This window comes from Eretmochelys imbricata, chromosome 18, assembly GCF_965152235.1.
Source record: "Eretmochelys imbricata isolate rEreImb1 chromosome 18, rEreImb1.hap1, whole genome shotgun sequence".
Taxonomy (NCBI): Eukaryota; Metazoa; Chordata; order Testudines; family Cheloniidae; genus Eretmochelys; species Eretmochelys imbricata.
This window is the reverse complement of record NC_135589.1, coordinates 16,770,962-16,793,732: the sequence shown is the minus strand read 5'-3', so window position 1 is coordinate 16,793,732 and position 22,771 is coordinate 16,770,962. Positions and strand designations below refer to the sequence as shown.

The window sequence follows — 22,771 nt, the reverse complement described above, 5'->3', positions numbered from 1 at the left end:
GGCGTTCCAAGTGCAGCTACCCGTACGCTCTGCATGAGTGGACGACAGCAGTTTCCCCCGTCTCTTTCCCTTTTAGAAGGCGTCTCTTTCTTTCTCAGTGTCCCCACAGCAAACACAACCCATCCGGTTTTAAACAATCCTTATTTGCGCCACGCAGCGTAAAGGGCAACCTATAAGTAAAGGAAAAGCACTGAAAAGCATCAACCCAAAGACAGAAGGAATGTGCTCGCCAAGCTGCTACTGCCTTGCCAGAGCACGGTTCCTTCCTGCACCCGTTCAAAGGCAGAAAATAATTGTGTTCTCCAGCTATGGAAAAGGCAGTCCCTGGCTTTCTCTTCTGATCCGACTGACATACTCACAAAGGGATACAGGGATATTCTCTCAGCTGGAAGCAATTCACTATGCTTACGAACTGGAACTCAAGGCCTTCTAAGCTAATGGTCCAGGCACCGCAGAGTTTAATGGGGGAGCTTAATGTTCCAGTCCTTGCTGTCTCATCTCTCGTGACTTGGGCTCAGTTTGTGGGCTAGGTTTATGATTTCACAGGGAGGCTGTCAAGTCACAGGAGACCCAACATTTAAGGTCAGCACAAAGACTCTTCTATAAAACCTAACTCACACTGCCCCGAAGGGGATGTTGCTCTGCTTATGAGCAGAAAGCGAAGCCATTTTGTTCTCAGAGCTGCTGCACCCGGTTATGGAGGGAACGCACATACTGTGCTCTCTCTCATGGAGACTTTATTATGACTAATGTTTGTTGTCATTTTTCTTTAATCTAAAACAAAAGTCATTTTGGGTCTGGACCTACCTGATTACCATTTGTATGTAAAAAAACATGACACCCTCCAGCCTAGATGGTTTCAACTAGGCATAATTAATGCATGGCCCATACATATTTAGCCAATGGACGTTTCTTTATAACTCATACATCTGGAAGAAGGGGCTGTTAGATACCACAGAGGGGTATAGGAAGGAGAGCTAGAGAGATAGATACAGAGAGTTTTTCTGCTGCCTTCTCTCCCTAGCATTATTTCAGCAGGGAGTTACAGGGGAGAGGCGGGCTTATCTTTATCAGATTTTTGTATGCATTGTTGCTAACCCCTGGTTGGTGCAAGTCATCCCTGCTGCACCACCATAAATGCTCACTCACTTCCCTAGCTCACAAGGGTGTCTTGGCACTTACTCACACAAAGCACTTTGAAAATGCAAAGTGCTTCATCCGTGCCAAGTCATACCTGCATTGGAGGCTGAACTGCAGCCGAGCAAAGCCCTCTGTCCCTTGCCTTTGCTGCATCCTGTCCACACGGTGCTGCCACTTGGGCCCCTAAACTGAGCCAAACACAACAAACAAACAAACAAACAAACGGCAGCCCATGCAATCCAAGCCCAGCAAAAGCATTTCCCAAAGCTCCCGGAACGAGCGAGGTTTCAATCTGGAGGAAGTCTTGACTGGTCAGTTACAAGCTGCGGGTTTTGTCTGAAAAGCCTTCTTTGGTGGACCCTTTGGTTTCAACCTCTGCAGCGCTGACCTCTTTCAATCACTCTCCTAGCTGAGAGCTCATTTTCAAGGGTGTGCCATTTCAAAATGGTTCTCTCTCCCTCCTCCCCGATGCATTGAGCTGAATGGCTGATTTTATGTTTTTAATCTCACCCCCACCATCTCCCGGCTGGCAACTCTCTTGTACAATTAATGCAGAATTAATAGGAGGTAAGGAGGGGAGCGAGGATGTTTTCTGAGAATAGCTAATGGGGTTGATGTCAAGGTCATTTGATTACTGGTGACGGAAGCAAATGAAAGCTCAAGGATATGTTCCCCCTCCCCATCCCACCCCAGCTCAAAAGCGGCTGGCCACTAGAAAGATCTTAGACCCAGCCAAGCAAGAAATTAAAACTCAACCCAAGCTGATTCAGTCAAATGAAGCCATCTCTCAAAAAGGTAATGACAGGTTTCAGAGTAACAGCCGTGTTAGTCTGTATTCGCAAAAAGAAAAGGAGTACTTGTGGCACCTTAGAGACTAACCAATTTATTTGAGCATGAGCTTTCGTGAGCTACAGCTCACTTCATCAGATGTATACCGTGGAAACTGCAGCAGACTTTATATATACACAGAGAATATGAAACAATACCTCCTCCCACCCCACTGTCCTGCTGGTAATAGCTTATCTAAAGTAATCGTCAGGTTAGGCCATTTCCAGCACAAATCCAGGTTTTCTCACCCTCCACCCCCCCACACAAATTCACTCTCCTGCTGGTGATAGCCCATCCAAAGTGACAACTCTTTACACAATGTGCATGATAATGAAGTTAGGCCATTTCCTGCACAAATCCAGGTTCTCTCACTCCCTCACCCCCCTCCCTAAGTCATTATGCAAGGTAGCCTATTTCCTCTTGTTTTTTCCTACCCCCTCCTCCCCCCAGATGTTCTGGTTTAACTTGGATTTAAACTTGGAGAGTGGTCAGTTTGGACGAGCTATTACCAGCAGGAGAGTGAGTCTGTGTGTGTATGGGGGTGGTTTTTGGAGGGGGGTGAGGGAGTGAGAGAACCTGGATTTGTGCAGGAAATGGCCTAACTTCATTATCATGCACATTGTGTAAAGAGTTGTCACTTTGGATGGGCTATCACCAGCAGGAGAGTGAATTTGTGTGGCGGGGTGGAGGGTGAGAAAACCTGGATTTGTGCTGGAAATGGCCTAACCTGACGATTACTTTAGATAAGCTATTACCAGCAGGACAGTGGGGTGGGAGGAGGTATTGTTTCATATTCTCTGTGTATATATAAAGTCTGCTGCAGTTTCCACGGTATACATCTGATGAAGTGAGCTGTAGCTCACGAAAGCTCATGCTCAAATAAATTGGTTAGTCTCTAAGGTGCCACAAGTACTCCTTTTCTTTTTTCAAAAAGGTAAAGCGCTCTGAACTGTTTCACTGGCTGGCTGGTTTTCTGCCAGCTGCCTTTGATGCAGTTTCCACACCTTCCCTCTGGGTTCGCATTCCTCCTTCAGGGCCTTTGCATTTCATTTCACACTGGACCCCATTCAGCCCTGGGCTGACCAGGCTTATTTAGAGTATCTCTTGGGCTAGAGAAAAGACAGAATTTAGTGATGGTGAATAGAAAGGTGATTGGGGATGTGGGATATTGACAGACCCTGTGGTTCTCTTGGGGTCCTTAGCTCCCACACTGACTAACACAGTCAACATACAGGCTCTCCCAAAGTTCTGGCCTGGAATAGCCAGTCAGAGAATGCATTACGGAGTAGACAACAGGTGTAAATAGAGTCAGTGGAGAGCTCTGTTCCCATGGAACTGTAACCATTTATACCAGGAGCAGAATCTGGAGCAGAACTTGTTAAGCTCACAGTTAAAAAAGTTTCCCACCATGGCAAGTGCACTCCCATGTCCCTAAAGTTGTGAGAACGGGGCCAAAACGAGCCATTCATCCAAACCCAATGAGCTGTGGGTGTCTGGAAAAAACAGGAACAAGTCTAAATAACCTTGCTTTTGATTTTGCTAACACCAAATTCCCACCAGTGAGGTTTTGCAAAACGTAGGCCAAAGCCTTCTCTGGTTCTGCCTGTCTCTGATCATTATTAACCAGCCTTCGCCTGGTTGCTTCACGGGGTTAAAACTTAGAGTCTTTTATGACACGTTGATTGTCAGAAATTTGTTGATTTCACCAACAAACCTCTCAGGTTTATTAAGAATAAAACCTTAATGTTAAGTACTAAGAAGTTTACTTATTTTTTGTGCAGTTCATGGCCTTGGTATCAAACTAAACTGCACAATTCAGGCAGCTTTAGCCATAATGAGGAGAAGCAAAATGCAAACAGCAAACCTCTGAAACCTCCTAGGGCAGCCAAAAAAGCTATTTAGAAGCAGGCAGCTTCCCACCACCACAAGTAAACCAGAAGCTTTTATAAAAATCTCATTCAGCATCCTTCTTCCCAAATTTCACTATCTTTGGATTCCCCCCATACCTCCCGATGCATCCAGCTGCTAAAAGGCAAATGACCTTGTCCAATTTTGTAACCTCATTGTTTTGAAGTTGGAATAAAATCTCTTCAAGCAGAGAAAGGTTCATGCCAGGTTCTCAGCAGACGGCATGTCAACTTGTTGTGTTGTCTGCCTTCCTACTGCGCCTTTTCCCTTTAGCACAAAGAAAAAGGGTTCTCAGTACATGACACAAGCAATAGATCAGATGCAGAGCTCCCCAACCCATCCTTTTAAGGGGAGAGACCTTGAAGGGTATAAATGCATTTGTACTGTAGCCTGCAAATTAGGTAGCTCTCCTCTCCATCTGTATTCTGTAGTAGTGTGGCTGGGTTCCAGCTAACTTGAAATCCCTACTGTGGGATGTTTAACATTAACAGTCCATCTTTTAACAATATTTACACGAGCCAGTGCCAGACAAACCTCAGAAAAGAAGAGGCAAATATTTCTGGTAATAACCCCACTGTCATAAGTGCCTGCAAACCCTTCTGTTTCCAGCAGGGAGCTAAAACTGGATGGGTCTGGGCTGCATAGTTTGGCTCTGTGGTTTTGTCTACACTTAAACCGCTACAGCAGTGCAACTATGCAGACGCTTCCGCTACAGCGACGGGAGAGGCAGAGTCTTGGTGGACAGAGTCTACACTGGGGGTTAGGCCGGCTTACCTACGTTGCTCAGAGATGTGGATTTTTCACACCCCTGAGCTACATTGCTGGGGCAAACTTATGTTTTAGCATAGGCCTGTCCTGAGTCTGAGCTTTCAAGGAATCTGAGCCCTACTTAGACTGTGAGATCTTTGGAGCAAAGACCATCTTTTCCTGGTACGTGGGTAGGGCACCTAGCACAATGGGGGCGTGATATCTGCCTGGGGTCTCTAGATGCTATCGCAGTGCAAACAAGATGACAATAATGTATTCCGATCCCAGGCTGTGGTTCAGCCCTTTACAAACACAAGCCAGCTGTAAAGTTTGCATTCAGACCTGATAACGTGTTCTAAGAGCTTGTCTTCACTGCAAAGTTAACTCAGGTTCTTACTGTTGGGCCCTACCCCGATTCCCATCTATCCCCAAAACCTCTCCCTCACTGGTTTGTCCAGGGGTAGAGGCTAACGCCTGAGGACTACCAACACTTGAGCTGGTAACCCAACAAATCTGCAATGTGGATGTGGACCTAAGCCCCTTGAGGGCTGACAGTCCTCTAAGGCTTTCCCACAATTCCACCTGGGAACTATTTTCTCGCCATCTACTTACTCTTTGCCTCCCATTCAACCAGAAGTCACCTGCCCATTCACAAAGTCTGGTTTGGCTTTTGCACCCCACATTCACATGTGCCCTGCTATACATGTAATGTTTCTAGCACTTGTACAACTGGTGGTGAACAGATGGCATCTGGGGCACCATCCCCCCAGAATGCTGCCAGCTGGCTTGAAGCTGTAATTAGGGTGCTAGTGGATCTTCACTGCAAGGCCAGTAAAATCTCAGATTTTGGGACCAGGACCCCAAATCTATAATGCTATGATGCCGTCTCCAAGAAGCTGACAGAGGAAGGGACCCACTAGATGGGATGTTAGTGTGGGGAGAAAATTAACCTCTGAAGAATCTATACTGGCAGACCATGGACCACAATGCCTAGTCTGGTGATGCCCTGAGACTGTGCCCACTCTGCCAGAAGCTGGACGGGGTGGAATTCCTCCAGTGCAGCACTCGGAACCGTGGAACACGGAGCCAGGAGGTCTAGAGCACCTCACACTATTGATTGTCAACCCAACGTGGATGCAGTCAATTGGACAACCGCAGGTCTGACTTTGTGGTCTGGTCATTATCCCCTGGGCTAAGCGTCCTCCAGTGCTCACACCTGAGCACCAATGATCCAAGTGAACTCAGCAGCGAAAGACACCCTGAAGAGCTCTTTGGGTTCAGGCAGCTCAAGTAGAACTTTATGTGAAAATGTCAGTTCTTCCCACCTTCCCACTCTCTATCCGGTGCCTGCCACGCAGCAGGGGGGCTGCCTTTGTTGCATCTGAGTCCTAAATCTGCGCCTCTCTTACGTTATTTTATCTCTTTGTCTCTTATGTCATTAGACACCAGAACTAGGGTTTGTTTTGTAGTGTTGGGCTGTGAACAAACTGTGCGGCTTCATGTCATTTTGATTAAAGTCTGACTCAGTTCCTAATGTGTACACCAGTGGGGGTGGAATAAGCATGTGTGATGGGAGAGAGGGCACCCAAACCAGTGGTTAAGGCTGTAAGCATGTCAGTTTTCTTTTCAGGATGAAACATTTCTTTGCTTAGCCCTCTCCTCCCACCCCCACCCCGCCAAGTGACGGTAGTTCTCGTGATTGATGCTGAATGGAAAGCCCTAGACCGTGAGATCTTTGGTTTATTCCTGATCACTGGAGGTTTTTAAGAACAGGCTGGACAAACCCCTGTCAAGGATGGTCTAGGTTTACTTGATCCTGCCATAGCGCAGGGGGCTAGACTTGATGACTTCTTGGGGTCCCTTCCAGCCCTACATTCCTGTGATTCTATGATGCTGTACTACTGATCCAAGGAGGCGTCTTTCTGTTGCCTGCCAAGGAGTTTGGATCAGGCCCTAAAGACATTGCCTACTTCCCGCTATGTGGGAACTGACTGTGCTGTGGGAAACCCTGGAAGCTTCTCCCCCAGGAGTTGGACTGAGATCCCTTCCTACCCACCCCTCCATCAAACCAACCTCCTTTCACAGGGGCCTTGTAGAATGACCCAACCTGTCAGATGGCAAAAAATACGTGTTTACCTAAGCAATGTACAGGTCTGCAGAATTACAAGCGAGGGACATGGACATAATGGTCTAATTAAACGTGTAATCTGACAGGTGTTATATCCTTTTGGCAATAAAGCAGGCTCAGCCTGCAGTCTGGAGACTAAATACATCCCCCGATAGGCGGCCTGCTACAAATCAGGAGCATGCTGATACTTTATATTCTTCAATAAAAAACAATAGCGTGTTAATCAGATACTATTAGCCATGCCAGTGGTGGGGATGATGGAGTTTTTGGCACATTCACATTGTGCTTTTCCTGCCAAAAAATGCTTGTCAAGCAGAAATAGGAGCCACAGCTGGAGTGGACCATGGAAGCTGTTCAGAAAGTGAGCTGGAGTGTTACACAGCCATTTAGGATAGGAAGTAAAGAAGGACATTGTATCAAATTGGAACAGTCAGGGGATGAGCAGAACAGAATCACCCAGCATGGAATTTGCTCAAGACTGTCTATCTTGGTTTCTAAAAGGTCCCCCACCCCTATGGTATTTGAGACACGTGGGGATAACACCCCTCGTCTTGCCAAAAAAAACATGTCCTGGAGTTTTTCATGACATGTCATGACTGGAAAAGGGCCACCAACAAGTCACCAATAGCATGTGCTGTGGACCGAGATCTTGCATGCAAATCATTGATCTACCTCAAGACTGCTTAACCGTGTGAAGCTGAACAAAATTGCAGCACCGGGAAATAGTCACATCAGGCTGGGCCTCCTTAGCCCTTCCCACACATACGTGATCTCCACTCGGAAAACAGGCCGAGAGACCAAGCCAGGCCCACAACAAAACTTCAGCATAATCCCCCCAGCACTGCAGCAGCATTTCAAAGAGCATCGCTATCATGAGGGGCGGAAGGAGTGCTGGAAATGTGCGATATTGCCACTGACATGACTGGGAAATGACTCTGACTTGGTGAGAACAGCTGACCCCACTGGCTTCTCCCACCGAGCTGGAGGATATAATAGTATCCCCGTTAGACAACCCTCCTCTGCTATTTTCCTCTCTGGTTTTTGAACTCTTCGCTCTTCTCCCTTATCAGCTAGTGTAATGTACTCGCTTCACAGCCCAAGCACAGTCTGATTATCCTATTTGAATGTAAGTGATAAATATGCAAATGATCATTCGCTGACTCCTACTGCAGAATGTTTTCAGCTGATTCATCTTAGGGGTCTGTAGGTCTAATAGGAATTGCCTTTTAATGTCTCTGTATTAATTCCACGCAGTTCAGAACCTTCTGCAGAAGAAACAGGGAAAGCTATGGACAATGCTTCCTGGATACTTTTTATTGTAGCTAAATGATTCCCTATTGCTGAGATCCGGGGTCTGAATAGCAGAGTAGGTCAGTGCCCCACTCCTTCACCGCTTGGTGACCTGGATTCAAATCCTGCCTGGTGGATCACAATGTGGGGAACCGTCCTGATGTTTCCAGCCTAGTCTTTGAGGTAGCTTCCAGTGCACGGCGGGCGAGTGAGAAGTTTAGATGTAGGTACACAGGGATGTGTACAGGGAACTGTGGGAATGGCAGTGCCGGCGAGGCTTGACCCATACCCTTGCTACCAGCCGGCTGCAAAGTGGGTGAGAAGGGGGCGGGTCGCAGCTCAACCTGCACCTCTACCCACCTGAGCTCACCAGCTCAGGAGCTTCTTGCCCTGAGGTGCACGGTGAAAGGCTCTGAGTGTGGACTGTATGAAGGTCTGGGCACCTTTGCGCATGGTCACACATGGAGAGCCTGCAGGGTAGACATGCCCTTAGAGATGCTGGGCACATGCTGCAGTGACAACCGCTAACCTGTGCTCCAGAGAGCCCCGGCTGTTGTCACAAGTCAGAAATGGGGGGCTTTGGCAGAGCTACATGGGCCTTTTGGGGATTGTGAGGAGAGCACGAGGAGCAGAGGCAGGCCAGGATCGAGGGGCATTGGCAGAGCTAGGTGGGGGCACAGGACTGGATTAGCAGTGAGCATTGCTGGTCAGGCGTGCATTGTTGTGTGGGAAGCGCAGTGCTGGACCAGCAGGGGTGCTGCCGAACAGGCTTGAGGTGCATTGGCAAAGCTGGGGAGCGGTGCCTAGGCCTGGAAGAGCAGCGAGCGCTGCAGTTCATGCCCATCATATATGTGAGTCTGTAGAGACCTGTAATATGGAAGGGTCGAACTGGTGCCCTGATGTGGCACAAATTCACCAACCATTATAAACACACTGAAAGTGGAAACTGCCTCTGCACAGACCGCTCTGCGGGTCATCAGTGCCCCATGCCTGCCACCCCATGCCGCAAAGGGGAGCATTCCAAAAGCATGCTGTGCCCCTAAGTCACGCCCCCGCATAGCCACGTCAATCACACCGTGGTTCGTCACATGGGGATTTGCATGAAATGATGCTGTGTTAAAGACACAGGCTACATTAGCCCTGGGCTGTACAAGTCCCCTGTAACCTATAGATAAAAGATATAAGGCAGTAATGCAAGAGACCTCCCGGGCTGGCCCAAACCTGTAAGATGTTAGCTGGGCTCTTAGTATAAGGATATGAAGCCTGCAAGCCTTAGCCTAAGTAAGTTAACAAGAAGTGACCTTAAATCACAAGACATCAGGCATAACACTGTGATAAACAAGTCAGTCCAACTGCTGACAGGTTACCACAAGAAATCAGTTCATGTCAGTTTGGGTGTTTTACGACAGGAACATAAGCAAATGTTCAACCACAAAATGGCTATAGCAACCAATTGACATATATGCTAATGAGTTTGCAATAAATCATATCCGAACTTATAGGATAAGGACATACCAACATTACCAGGGTGAGATCTGGATGGAGGAGGCTGGACATTTTTATGAATATTCATGGTGGACATTGAACCCTATAACAAAGCTAGCCACAGCCTAGACTGTCGGGACCTGTGGCATGCCAGAGCTAGGATCGGACCCTCGTGGGTCACCATCCATCTCATCGCTTCTAGCTCACCCCAAGGCTGGGGTGCCTCTACGTTTGTTATGACACTGGACTTCAACCAATTTTCTGTTATTGCTACCAACTTGTTTGGGTTGGAGGGTTTGTGCGTTTACCAGTCATGCTACTAAAATGATTGCCGGTTCAAAGGGTTTGTCCTGAGTGTGAATAATTCTAATATCTCTGGGCCTCACCTTGGGACTAGACCCCACAAAGCCTCAGAGTGAGAACTGGGCATTGAGTAATCAATATAATTACTATACAGTCATAGATCAGGGAAGAAGCCCTGTGTGTCTGCGGGGACAGAAGCACCCAGAAAAGAGGGGTGGAGAGTTTGTTTTAAAGGGGTTCATGTTGCTTTAGGCAGGCAGTGACTAGAGGGGGAGCCTTCTTTAAAAGAGACCCAGGCAGATGGGGTTTGCTCAGGAAGCAGTCAGCACATTGCACTTCATGCCGGCCTCTGGGCGGAAATAATCCTCCATTAGGCCACAGAACAGGTGCAGCACAAAGACCAGCAAAGCAACCTTGCTCTCCCCCAGCATGGCCCTGCCCTGCCCCATCCTGAGCAGGCAGGGCTCTCGCCAGGGCCAGGTCACAGCCAGCCGGCCTCTCTGCTGAGATCGCCCAGCAGGGGGACGGTTAGTGAGGAGGTGGATTCTGTGCCACTGCAAACCGAGACCAGACTCAGCCCTGTCAGACAGTAGCAGCCTTCAGTCGCTATCATGCAGGGCTGGGTTCACACAAGGCTCAATAGGTTCTGGATCCTATTAGCAATGCCCTGAGCCACCCCCAACCCCTTGGTTTCGCCCCATTGCTGACCATGTGAAACAATCCCTTGAACAGTCTCTCGGGGCATCTGCAACTAACAAGAGACCCTCCACCACCGACAAAATGCTGCTGATTTTTAAGCACAGGGCAGACCCTAACAGCCCAGCCAGCCCCCGCTTCACTCTGCTTTAGAGCCGCCCTCGGAGGAAGTGGGGCTTAATGTCCCCCATGTGGATTGTGATGAGCCATTAGCCCTAATTAGTAGACTGCAGGCAGCGGTGCTCACTGGTGGCCCCATTTCCATTCCACCGCAAGCCTAGTGGGGTCCCTGGTGAGGCAGGATTTTTAACCCCTGCAGCACCAGATCAACGTCCCCTATCACAGACTCAGTCCATTTGTTTTGCAGGTCCAAGCTTGGGAAAGGATTTTGGGGGAGGGGGTTGTGGGGTGGCCTCTGTAATCTCAGCAGGGTTTGCAGAAGGCAAGTGGCATGAGCCAAAATGGAAAGGTAGCCCCAATGCAGGGGGGAGGGGAGGGTTACTAAATGCCGCTGCCCAGATGCTTCAACTACATATCCTCTGAGGTAGGTCTGAAACTTTGTCACAGATAAACTCAGAGATGGGCCCAAACTGGAACCTCAAACCCAACCTCCCGCCCGACCCCAGAGCGTGGAGAGAGCTGGGTGTTGGATTTGAATTCCCAGGTGTGAACCATCCCCTGCTGTTTTGGCCGTGGGGTGGGAGAACAGGGAGTGTTTTGGGCCAGCTCAGGAGAAAGGTGCAATGGGGGAGAGGCAGGGGAAGTAAAACAGCAGTAGGTGCATCAGGACTGAGATGAACTGACAGAAAGGTGGGGCATGAGGGGCAAGAGTGGAATAGTGGGGGGCTGCAGGTCAGGACAGAGGGGCATCGGCAGGGCTGTTTGTGGGGAACGCAGGGCTGGAATCGTGGGGGGCTGCAGGTCAGGACTGAGGGGTGTCATCAGGGCTGTTCGTGGGGATCCCAGGGCTGGAATTGTGGGGGGCTGCAGGTCAGGACTGAGGGGTGTTGTCAGGGCTGTTTGTGGGGAGCCCAGGGCTGGAATAGCGGGGGGCTGCAGGTCAGGACTGAGGGGTGTCGTCAGGGCTGTTTGTGGGGAGCCCAGGGCTGGAATAGCAGGGGGCTGCAGGTCAGGACAGAGGGGTGTCGTCAGGGCTGTTTGTGGGGAGCGCAGGGCTGGAATAGCGGGGGGCTGCAGGTCAGGACTGAGGGGTCTCAGCAGGGCTGTTCGTGGGGAGCCCAGGGCTGGAATCGTGGGGGGCTGCAGGTCAGGACTGAGGGGTGTCGTCAGGGCTGTTTGTGGGGAGCCCAGGGCTGGAATAGCGGGGGGCTGCAGGTCAGGACTGAGGGGTGTCGTCAGGGCTGTTTGTGGGGAGCCCAGGGCTGGAATAGCGGGGGGCTGCAGGTCAGGACTGAGGGGTGTCGTCAGGGCTGTTTGTGGGGAGCCCAGGGCTGGAATAGCGGGGGGCTGCAGGTCAGGACAGAGGGGCATCGGCAGGGCTGTGTGAGGGGCCAGCACAGGAAAGCTAGGCCGTCTGCAGCTCAGTGGTCATTACTGCAGTGCGCTGGGAAGGCTGTGGGTGCAGTGATGTGTGGATAGTGCCGGCCCCCTGGAATAGTCCACATCTCGCGCTTTCATCTCTCATTAAGTTCACCCATAAATGGACTAAAAGCCTTATCAGAGGGCAAATTTCAATCCTTAAAAAGCCAAGTGGGAGCCAGGAGAGAGCTGGTAACACTTCTCTGAGCCCCAGCTCCTCCTGACCCCCGGAGCAAGTAGGGAGCAGGGCAGGAGTTGTCACTTTGGATCACAGCCAGTCTCTGACTCACTCTTGGGGGCGACCCCTTACTCAGGCCCACCTCTAGCTCTCCAGAAAGCAGGCTAGAAAGAGCAGGAGCCCTGTGCTGCACCTGAACCTGGGGGCAGTGAGGACAGGTGCTTTGACGGCCACGTCAGAGAAATCCCAAAGGTCATTTCCCCCCTTTCCTAAGCAGGGGTTTCCGTGTGCCATGCCCCCAACACCACTGGGACAATCCACTCCAGACTCTCCTCAGACTATGTGCCAGCACCACTGGGGGGCGTCAAGGCCTTAGGGTGTGACGAGGAGTAAAGCTAGGAGCTGGGCGGTATGTGCCGGGTTGTTGGGGGTTATTTATTTTTACCCACTGCATAGATTCATTGCTGAGAAGGTCAGAAGAAACTTTTGTGATCATCTAATCTGAGCTGGGCCTCACACAGGACCTGGAGTTTTGCAGCTCACGCTATTAGACTCCCGCAGCGACTGGCTGGCGACCGGGCGATGGGCGCTGAGCAGGATTTCAGGACTCCCTCGCCAAGCCGCACCTGCTCTCCAGAATGAAGCCACCCGCTGCTCTGCAGGGGGCAAAGATAAGGCCAGATCTGGATCCCTTCACTCATGCCTTACTCCAGAAGGATTTCTGTAGCGTTACTTGAATAAGTAAGGCATTATGTGCACTACTCTGCATGAGTAAGGGTGCTAAAATCTGTCCCATACATATTGCTATGCCGAAAGGTGTTAACAGCACCAGTCTGAGATCCAAAGACAAACACAAAGCCAACGGGGGAGGAAGGGAGGGACAAGTACTTTTAAAAACTCAGCAGAAGGCACAATTTATGCAGCAAAAACACCTGCAGACAATGACGGTAGCCACCAAGGCACTGAGCCACACGGCAAGGCCAGAGCTAGCCCAGGTAGATTTGCAAACACAGGGGCTCAGGTATCGGTTGCAGGTTGTGTGGTAGAGGCAAAAAGCGACGAGGGGCACTTGTGAGTGTGACATGGAGAAGAAGCAGAGACGGAGCTTCTTGGGCACAGCTCACTGGAGTGGCGGACTTGGGGGTTTCTGCTGTGGTTTGTGTCTACTGCATTCAGGGATGCAGGACTTCGTGTAAATCAACACAATTATACAAGACCAGACCAGAGTCGTCTCACTGATTTCTCCACCTAATGGGAAGAACCCTGCAAAAGCCCTAGAATTTGGCTAACTGCTCAGGCCAAAGGGCAACAATATGCTAAAAGCCACTACTGTGTCTTTCATCCAGGAGCATCACAAAGGACTTGACAGCAGCCGCTTTTGCTTTGCCACTCATGCAAGTGGGCTGCTTCTCCCTCCATGCTCCTGGCTGCTGCTCAGCACTCCCCGGGCGCTCAGCAGCAGCGGGAGAGCCGTTTCCAGTGCCGGCCCGGGGAGCTGGCGCATTTGACACCTGATGTCCAGGACTGCAGCGCAGACATACCCCGAGCCCCGCACCCAGCCTGCTGCACTGCTTCCTGCTTCCCACATACTCTGCCTGGCCTCTGCTGCTTGGCGTACGGCTTAGGGCTTTGGGAGTGCTCACGCCAAGCGGATGCCACCGACGCTGTCAGAAGGAAAACGCTAATGAGGTGAGCGGAGGAAGAATATTGGGTGAAGGAGGATGAAAACAGCGGAGCAGAGATCACCCTGCACTTCATTACACACTGACACAAGAAGGGCAATTTTCCAAAGCCTGGGCCTGAAAAGAAAATGTACTGGCCTAATTAGGATGTGTAACATTGGTATCGGAGGGCAAAGGTCAATACTTAAGCAGGCGTGGGATTGCTAAGGCCTGGGGCATGAAGGACCCTCTGCTCTTCTTTCCGAAAGCCTTGTGTCCCTGGAAGAGAAGCACAGCAGTGGAAGCACTGACTATGGTTCATTACTGGAATGGAGCGGCTGAAGTCCAGCCCCGTACAAGAAACTAATTTCCAACAGGCTACATGAGTTCATCCGGTGATGGATGAACTTCAAAAGGATCAGTGTTCGGGTTCAGAGAAACACCATCGAGTTTGGATGCTTTTATGAACTTCTTGGGGCTGCAGATTTAGGCAGTGAGGGGGGGGGGGGGGTTGGGGGATCCCCTGAGGCTTGCAGTACCCATCCCAGGAGGAAATGCCATGGGAAATGCTTTGCTCAGGAATGCTTCCAGCTCCTTTTTCAGATGGAATCAGGAAGTGCAGGAGCAGCCAGGAACATTGAAAATGAGGAGAAAAAAGACAGTTGAACTTTGATCCTCACAGGAGTTAGGTGCCTAATCTGGACCTTGGGTCCTATGAGAGACGTGAGGTGTAAGAGCCTGTATAGGATAGAACAGAATGGAACAAATTAAAAAGAAAAGGTTCCTGGAGCATTTCAGAAACAGGCTTATCTCAGCGCATCTTCTGTCCTAAAATCATGCAAAGGCTCAACAGGGTTTCTGCATTTTTCCTGAAACAATTTGCCTCTCCCCAGAATAGAAGGTCAGAAAAAAAAAAAAAAACAGCCCCAAAGATGGATCTGCAACTAGTGCCTGTATTGGGACCAGCCTAGGCTGGATCCAGCAGCCCGAGTATAATAAGTCAATCCCCTAGGATACTCAACCTTTGGCTAATCGTGTTTCTGCTTTAATAATTGACAACCTAACCCATTTAGAAGTCTAAAGAGAAGCACTCAGCAGGGCTGCTGGTCTAGTGAGCCAGCTGTATGAGACAGAGCATCCATTCAGTCCCATGTCCCTAATGAAAGACTAGTTCAACGGGGCTAGAAGCATGTACTTAAGCACTTTGGTGGACTCGTGTCAACCTCTTAGATTCTGGTATAAGCAGTGAAACTAAATGGCAATTTGTTCTTGACGTTCAGACTCTTGTTCCTCTTGTACACATCAGGGACCTCTGCCTCTGAGCTGCACCCTCTGCCTCTTACCTCCTCATCTTGCTATTATAAAATGGCTTTACGCCATTAAAGCTTTCAACCAAAGGCCATTAAAACCAAGCATTCTTTTGAAGGGAACAATTCGAATATTTGCTTTCATTTCCCTGGCTTCCAAGGTGAATGTTTAGTGACCAATCAGATCCTTGCTTTCCCCCCGTCACACTTTATGTAATATTGCCACTTAGAGTTCATTGGATTGAATGTTGAAGAAAAATGATGGTTTGCTTGGTGTTGTTATGCCCATTAAGTGATTACTTGGGTGGTTATGTCCCCAGAGGACTGCGAGCGTTGGTGCCCAATAAGTGAAATTGCTGGCACCTTTCGCTTTAGTAGCAAAACACCAGCACGATCTTCAGAAGAGCAGAGAAATTAGCAGGGCAACCAAACAAAGACCGGGGACCCCAAGGAAAAGCAGGTTCCACTTCACGGGCGCCTTAGCTCATGCAGCTCCTGGCTGGGCTTCGCCAGCAATCATTTCTCATCCTTTCATCAAGGTTGCCAATTCATTGTTTTTGTACGTGTTTGTGCGTGCATGATTAAATGTCATTCCCATGAAAGGGCCTGGGCTCAGAATATTTCCTGGCAGAAATAAAGCAGTGAATAACAAAGGCCCAGCATTCTGTTGGGAAAATCCCTTTGCAACCCAAAACCCTGTCTGGCTTATGCATTAGCAGCAGAAGCACCAGCCACCGCAAGCGTGGTTAGAAAGCTTTCAGTGCACATTTGGCTGCTAAGTACGGAGCTCTAGCTTGCCTGCAGCCCCTTGCAAGAATTTTGGAGTCCGTTCTGTAGACATTACTGAACCAAAGCTCTGAACAGTCCCGGTTACCCCAGAGACCCATCTTTCTTTACACTTACCACCACTCTTGCTATGCTCCACAGCGACAATTTATCTCCTGGAAACCTCGAGCTAGCCACCCAAGTCCAAGCCCACCCAATCTCCTGAGTCCGAGCTCGAGTGGCTAGACCAAGCTGCTGCCCATGCCACTATGTCCACACTGCTGGTTTTAAGCGCTCTAGCTAAAAAAGTGCGAGCAGGCATCCGTCTACCCAGGCTGGGAATCACATCTCCTCCCTGCAGTGTAGGCATACCCTCTGTGTTCTGCTCAGCGTGGTGTGCTCCCTTGTGGGGACTTTGCATTGGTTCCTTTTGGTTTTGGTGTCCACTTCACCAAAGCTAATGTAAGCCACACCCACTCGACGTGGCACTCTATCCCCCTCTAGTCATGGCTGGGCCCCACAGCAGTTGAGGAGTCCGCTACAGTCTCACCTAAGAGAGTTGTACCTGGTAGCTCAGGCAGTAGCAACTCCTGCTTTAAGAGCCAGAAATCCCCGGATCGATCCCTGTTGCCAATGCCCCAGCCAGGGAAAAGATGTTACCACACACACAACTGCCCTTTGGAGCATCATACCCAGTCTTCCCCCCAAAGTCCCCTCTGACTGCAGCGTAGCAAAGATTTCCTAAGTAACCCTTCCCCCTATGGCTTCCCTGGTCCCTTTGGGGGGTGGTTCTCTGTGCCCTGGGGCATGGACCCCGAGGGATCTCCGGAGTGCACAGACTGGGTATTCAGAGTATGCACCAAGCCCTGAATAAGGTGGCCATGATTTGGTCCTTGATGAACACCTGTGTCCATCTAGAGGCACTTCTCCATATTCCCCTTAAAGGTGCATTCACAGACACCCTTCCAATAATGCCCTCAGCTAGTTTAACCTTGCAGAGCACCAGGTTCTCAGCACTTTCTACCAAGCTGCTGTGTGGCCCAGGGTCGTTTTAAATACACAAGCACACCCCAGGCTGTGGACAGGGTGGTCTCTTCTGCAGACTGCAGGGGCTGAAGAACAAAGACAACAGCATGTATATGGTACTTTACACTACTAGGGGGATTCATACCCACCAGCTAATGAGTGACAATTGCAACTTGCCTTGTCTACACTAATTTTAACACATTACTTACCACGAGTTAACTAACACATGTTAAAAACCAGACACCTTCTTTCCTAGTGCAGACAAGGCCAGAGAGGTTAAGTGATTGTCCCAAGGTCATGCAGGTCAGTAGCAGAGCTAGGAACAGAAGACAGGTCTATTGGATGGAAGGTGCTATGGAAGCAAGATAATTATTATGGCTGATTTTCGTGAAGGCTCCTAAAAGTGGTAAGCACCCCACTCCCACTGAATTCAAAGGGATTGGGATGGTTCCGAACTACAGCTGGTCAGAGAAAGATAAGCATTTTTATCAATAGGTGGTGGGGGTGAAATTCTCTAGTTTTTCCATGAAACCCCCAAACTTTCTGGTTTTTGAACATCAAAGCCAACTAAAGCTCAAAAATTATTTGCTTTTTTGTTGAAAAAAACTGAAATTGTTGAAAGAAACTAAAATTTTCTGTAAAAACTTTTGTTCTTTTTTTTTAAAAGGTCATTTTTTAAAAAATCAGTTTTTTCCACCTCGTCCTCCCTTTTCCTGATGGCTGGGTTCCAGCTAGTGCTACATCTGGTTCATTCATTTCTGCCACACACATCTGTCCCCTCAGTGGTGAGGCTTGTGGGACCCAGACCATTTTGCTGTAGCCTCTCAGCTCCCTGCCAGAGGATCCAGAGACTAGAGTATGTAGTTTGCTCTGAATATTATCCAGCCATTTCCCTCAGTGGGAGTATCACATAGACCCTCATTAGTTTCCTGCAATAACCAGCCACTCCGCTCCTAATTTCCAAGCCCTGATCTTTATTTCTCATGCTGGCTGTTAACTTTGATTTTTTTTTAAGCAGATTAATTTGCCACTGTTTGATCCTGCAATTTAAAGCACAGAAAAAGCAGGGAGGGTTGGGTTTTTTTGTTAGAACCTTGGTTTTCGGTTACTTTCTCTGGCTTTTCCCCCTAAAGCCAGCAGCACTCTGCCCATGACCTCTGAGATTGGGAGAACCATTAACTGCAACGCTATCTTCCTGATGTGCTCTCCTCAGTCACCCCTGCCAGATGCTGTCAATTCTATGCTACTCACTCCAGACAGCAGGGGAGCCTTTCCCAGCTGCAAGTGCCTTGTTATTAGCTTCATGCAGCGCTCTATAAAAGAAAGGGGCTGAGAGATCTGAAGCCACTTCATGATTCTTTTAAAGCCTTTGGGTCAAAACTATTTACACTAATTACCATTAGGCTGGATCAAAAGCCAAAGCCAAGATGGGAAAGGCCAGCAACAGCAGTAATTTCCAGGGGCACTTAACCTTCAATCTTTGTGGCTGTGATGGCAGTTCAAAGAGTGACCTCGATCAATTAACAGACGGTATTCAGCCTTTGAAAAGGAAAGGGCCAGATCCCCAGCTGATGTAAATCGGCATAGCTCTACTGAAGCCAATGGAGTGATGCTGCTTTGCATTAGCTGGGCATCTGCCCTGTTGATTTCATTAGAGTGATGTCAGTTTATAGCAGCTGCAGAGCTGTTAGCTCAGCCTCTCTGTTTCTGATGTTCACGTTCCCTCCCCTGCTGTCCTAGCCATCTCTTCCTAATACAGCTTTTAATCCCCCCACAAGTCCTCCCTTCTACCTCCCTTCTCCTCACTGTGGACAATACCACCAACCTGCCTATATCCTGCCCATCATCTTTGACTCAGGCCTCTCTCTAGGTCTTCCCATCTAGGCTATATCTAAGTCTGGCAGATTCTTTCGGCAGAACGTCTCTAAGATACAGCCTTTCCTGCTCATGCACGCAACTACCCCTCTTGTCCAGGCGCTCGTGGTCTCAATTACTGCAATATTCTTTTCTCTGGCCCTGACAAATACAGTCTTGCCCCATTCAGATCCAGTCAGAATGCTGCTGTTGCAAAGGTAACTTTCCTAGCCAGATATTTTGACCATGGCACCCCTCTACACAAGCTGCTTGTATTCACTTTCAAGGCTCTTCACGGCCTATCCCCATTGACCCTATCATCTCTCATTCACTACTGAGAGGTCGACTCCTGCCTCCGATTGGCCCATGACCACAGCCTCCATTGCCCCCTTCTTAAATTTTCAAACAAGCACCTTCTTGCTTTCTCCCATGCTACCTCTCCCATGGAGCGCCCTATAAACATCCACAAAATTAATGCATTATCCATCTTCCAAACCCGTCTTAAGGCTCTCCTTTTCCAGGATCCCTAAGAAAAGCTTAACAATGGTTAGGCTGCTGGTGTGCTGAGACCACAGCCTGTCATACTGACCAACACTGTCTCATTGTTCCTTGGTACTTGCCCGTCTTGTGTCCACCTGTTGTCTCTTCTTCTTTGAGTGTAAGGTCTGTGGGAGAAGGGATCTCTCTTTGTTCTGGATTTGGACAGTGCCTCAATGGTGCTCTGCTTCATAACTGGTGCTTCTAAGCTCCGCGGCAATATAAACAATAATAAATAATAGCCCACTTCACTTGTCTCCTGCCAGCCCAGGCCACTTCCCTTTCAACCATCTTTCTTCTTTCTCCTGCAGGTCTCCAGCACCTGATCTGTTCAGTATTTCCAATGCCTGGAAGGAATAACAAAGCCTAAACTTCCAAAAACTGTCGGTAGCTTTTGCATCAAATTCCAGACCAGCCTTTTGTCCTTTCTCAACATCATCCTGGCCTAAGGGCCAAATTCTGTGCTTGTTAATCAACCAAAGCTCCTCTTATTATCTGTATTACAGTAGCATGTTCAGGACCCAACCAAGAGTGAAGCCCCAATGCACTAGGTCTGTACATACCCATAACGAGATACAGGCCCTGCCCAGAGCGCTTATAGCCAAACAGACAAGACAAAGGATGGGAGAGGAACTGCCTTGCCTGAAGTCACCCAGTAGCTCAGGGGCAGAGCCTGGTCTCATGAGCCATGGTCTAGTGCCCTTAGCCACCAGAGGGGATGTTGTCGAGTTAAGGATGACAGAAATTTCCCCTAACACAGAACTTTCAAGGACAAGCAGCAGCTGTTTCTGCAAAGAGCAATTTTTTTGCAACTTGCCCAATGAGATGCTCAAAATCCCTTTGCGGACAATGAGTGAGCCCTGCGTGGTGCAGAGGCCTTGGGCTGGTTCTCTGAACAGGGGTGAGGGTCACACAATAGACAACATGCTTCACAGAATGGCTGCCACGGTCCTCGGAAGGATGGCCCAGCGGCTAGGGCAATTCATTGCTTGGCCACGGGCTACCCATGGGGCACTGAGCAAGTCACATAGTCTCTCTCTGCTTCACTCCCTGATTTGTAAAATGAGGTCCTTCCCTCCCTCCTTGGCTAGGGAGAAGGCTGTGAGGTACCATGGTAATGGGGCTGCACAGGTGCCATAGGGAGCTATTGTGGCCTATCTCTGCAAGGGGCTATTTAAACAGGATGCTCTGAAATGGGTTGCAAAGCTGCAGAAAGCATCCCAGCTCCTTCATGCACTCCTGAGGCTCAGTTCTGATGTAATGGGCATGCCTGCTGTGTGTTCTCCCTTCTGGGCTTGGGGAGGAGGGAGGAGTGCCTGTCACAGTGACATGCTGCACTCGCCTTCCTTCTCTGTTTTCACTTCTATTGTTTTCCTCCCTATGGGTTTGTCGCCTGTTTCTTTTTACTCCTGTGTTGGCAAGTTTGTTCCTAAAATAGTCAGCGGCGTCAAAAGCTCTCTTCCTGGATCTCACGCCAGACAGGCATAGCACATGGCACGGCTTGTTATGAGACTTGCGCCATTGCAAGGACAAGCAAACATCTCCTGAGGTTCCAACTAAACCTCAGATGGTTACCCACTGTTCAAAGGAGACTTCCCAATGGACTTCAGCCCTACAGAAACAGCTGCGGGACTAAAATGCTGTTACTAGATCTCTAGGCTCCCATCCATCTAGCAATTTTACTGGACGTGCACTATTACAGTTCTTTTAAGAGATGGCCCCAAGCCGGAAGCAGGGTTCCAAACTCCAGATTTGGAACTGGATTCAATATAACTCTATCATCGGCAGCACCAAACGCCAGGGCCTGAACAGAGGGATTTGAAATCTGAATCTGAACCTTCCCAGCAGTTGGGTGCGGTCTTTGTGGTCTTCCAGTTGAAGCTCAGCCAGGGTTTGCTTCAGGCTTGTCTGGTTTTTGTTAAGCTCTACAGATACAGTTACCACTTCAGCTTGTGCCAATCAAGACACACAATAGACGGACAGTCTCTGAACTCTTTGGGACAATTCTTTTCAAATAGATATAGCTAGCTAACTGTAGATCCATTTATCTACTAAACACTTCCTTATAACTCAGATCTAAAGACTGTCCTAATGTTTTTCTCTGCTAAACTATTCAAATGACCAGCCAGCACAAAGTGCTGTTTTATGTGTTGCATTTTACTCTCGCTTTCCTAGCCAGCCATTTGTAGTAGGTGAGTGGCATTTCATTACAGCTGTCTCCACTGTTCAGTCCCTGGATTACTATTCATCTTGTTAAAAAATGTTCTTGGTTTACATTGTTGTGGACAGTATAAGTGTTTCTAGAGGACTCCTGCTATTATTTAATTAGACAATGTCCACACATTGTGTAGTTTTATCTTCTCTGGTGGACCTGCCAGAAGGTTGTGAGGAAATAACCGAGAGCACAGATACGAGCACTGAATAAATGGCATCAGACAAGTCTTTCATGAGCTCGGCTCTTCCCCTGTAAAGACTTCACAGCTATGGATCCTGCCTGAATTTAAGGAAGGCCGCTGAAAACATGTTTGGTTGTAGCTGGCTTTGTGACTTACAAAGTCTTTGCATATGTAGGCAAAGCTAGAACCAAACAATCAGTAATAACAAATTTCCAAAAGACTCCTCTGAGATAGAGAGATCATTTTATACATATAATTTGGAACGAGAGGAGCAAAAAATCTTTTAATGCATTCAGCGTGTTGTACTTTTATTATCTCCAACTGAGACAGCAATCCGGGAAGACGCTCCTCTCTCATTATTTCAAACCTTGGGGGCTTTGCCTCTGATTCCAGAGTGGGATCAACAGTAATTGGTGATTATTAATGTGTAACGCACAAGAGCGATCTTCCCCAGCACATGGCTTTTCCTTCTCCTCGCATGTCCTCTTTCGGCCCTACCACCAGGCAAAGATTCAGAACTTCATCCTTCCTTTCTCTCTCTCTCTCTCTCTCTCCAATCTGTGTGACAGCGGGTACTACTGTGATTATAGCAGTCCTACCATCAGAAGGTAGATCAGATCAGACTAGCATGGAAGTTGCCAGATGCGTGCAGTGGGCCTCAAAGTGGTTGCTTTGGAGCTCCAAAGAGCAGGGAAAGCTGAAGCAGATGCCTGCACAGTTTATAGAATCACAGGACTGGAAGGGACCTTGAGAGGTCATCTAGTCCAGTCCCCTGCACTCAAGGCAGGACTAAGTATTATCTAGACCATTCCTGACAGGTGCTTGTCTAACCTGCCAGTGATGGAGATTCTACATCCTCCCAAACACCAGTCCTGGCCTGCTATATCGCAACCCTGTACATATGTTGGTCTCCTCCTGAGATATCTCTAAAGATAAACTCGGCCTTTGGGTACTTATGTTTGAACACAGTTTGAAGCCACATT

General features: G+C 48.9%; 1 protein-coding gene across 2 annotated transcripts in view; it reads right to left on the bottom strand.

Moving 5' to 3' along the window:
- TMEM278 (transmembrane protein 278) overlaps positions 1-22,771 on the bottom strand; it is a 41,457-nt gene that overhangs the window by 2,024 nt on the left and 16,662 nt on the right. Inside the window, exon 1 of one of the 2 annotated variants that reach the window (XR_013348337.1) lies at positions 17,211-17,313. The exons of the other annotated variant lie outside the window; for it this stretch is intronic. The gene's annotated coding sequence lies outside the window, so the exon portion shown is untranslated. Of the gene's footprint in view, positions 1-17,210; positions 17,314-22,771 lie in introns of those variants that run through there. 2 annotated transcript variants of the gene reach the window in all.